The sequence below is a fragment of the Pediculus humanus genome, genomic scaffold, assembly GCF_000006295.1.
Source record: "Pediculus humanus corporis 1103172108194 genomic scaffold, whole genome shotgun sequence".
Lineage (NCBI taxonomy): Eukaryota > Metazoa > Arthropoda > Insecta > Psocodea > Pediculidae > Pediculus > Pediculus humanus.
Genome location: NW_002987764.1, coordinates 386,128 through 388,020, shown reverse-complemented (window position 1 = coordinate 388,020; position 1,893 = coordinate 386,128).

Below are 1,893 nucleotides of genomic sequence, written 5' to 3'. Positions count from 1 at the left end.
TTTTAGCAAATTAACAAGAAAAATTTTTTTTTTGAGAGAGAGAGGAAACTGACCGTTATGATGACCAAAAAAAAAAAAAAGAATAACGAATTCTTTTTTATTATAAATATTTTATAATTAACCATTGATTTAATTAGCAAGTCGATATACACGCTCGTTGAATTTTTTTTTTTTTTAAATAAAAAATCATTGATAAAAAAAAAAAAAATCAATGAATCGTTTTTTTTTCTGGTAGGTTTTGTAAAAATTCATTGACGGTTTTATTTTTTTGAGTGGGGGGAAAGGGAGGAGGAAGAGGAGATTGGGAATATGTTAAAAATGGCAAAATATATATATGAATAAAAAACATGGCGTTTTTTTTATTCCGAAAAGATTTGCTGAAAAAGGATTAACTTTCAAATTTTTTTTTTTTGCTAAATGATTTGTTTAAAAAAAAGAAAATTTATAGTCCAAGTTTTTTTTTTTTTTTTTTATTAAATAAACGTCCGACAAAAAATTTTCCATATTTGATATTAAAATTTCTTCTTTTTTTTGTCGGGGGAAAAAGGGGGGGCTTTTTTTTTAGGTTATATAAGTAAACAAATTTATATTCTTTCGTATATATATATGAAATAAATAATCTCAATATCCGGTTATGTTTTTTTAATATTTATAAATAACGTTCGAAACCCGGTTTTTTCGAATTTTTAAAGAAAAAAAAAAATTTTCTCTTGCGATTGACATTATCAATAAAAAAAAAAAATTAGGCATATAACCCCCCCAAAAAAAAAAATATTTCCGTCATTCGATTTTTTTTTTATTAAACATAAATAATTATCCTAAAATATAAATAATGTAAAAATTTGACCTACAATTCATTCTACCGTTTTCAATGATTTTTATCACCGTTTGTTGTTGTTGTTGTTGTTTGTTCCAACATTCACCTCTAATTACCATATATGCATTGTTGTAACGTCAATTTTCCATATATATATAAAAAAAAAATTTTGACAAATGAATTCGTGTACGATTAAGTCCACCTGTTTATTATATTTTACCTACGGTTTTTTTTTTGTACATATAAATATTTTATTTATATTCCGTTCAATAATAATAATAATAATAATAATAATAAAATTGGGCGTAACGTAATGATAAACGATAACATGATGAAACGAAAGATGAACGCGAAAAAAAAAAAATGTCGAAAATTTAATTTTTTGCTCAAATAAATTCACATCTCGTTTAATTTAATTCAAATAAAATTATTATTATTATTAATATTATAGATATCGATTTAAATGAAGAAAGTTGATTATATCCGGTTGTTGTTTGTTTGTTTGTTTGTTTGTTTTCACATCTATCGCCCACTCGGAATATTATGTTGACACCGTAGAAAATTATTTGAAAACACTTAAGAGAGAGAGAGAGAGAACATTAGTTAATAAAGAAAAAAAAAAAAATAATCTCGTAAATAATGACCAGTCTTTTTCTTTTTCTTTTTTTTTTTTTCTCGCCATATTAAATATTTACAACAACAAGAGAAAGAGAGAGAGAGAGAGAAAAGGTTTATTTTTAAGGTTTCAGGTTTAAATCTGCATTCATTTCATTTTTCTGACAGTAATCATTTCATTTCTATTGTATTGTCGTAATAATTTAAAGGATTCACTTATTATTATTATTATTATTATTATCACACGCGGATCATATCAAAAATTGTTTTTTATTATTATTATTAATATTAATATTATGATTTTTACCTTGAAATTAATTTATAAACTTTATTGTTAAATTATTTTTGTTTCCTTTTTTTTTTTTTTTTTTTTTAAATCGTATAAGAAAGATGAATCGTTGGCACATGAGAATTATTATTATTATTATTATTATTATTATTATTATTATTATTATGAAAAG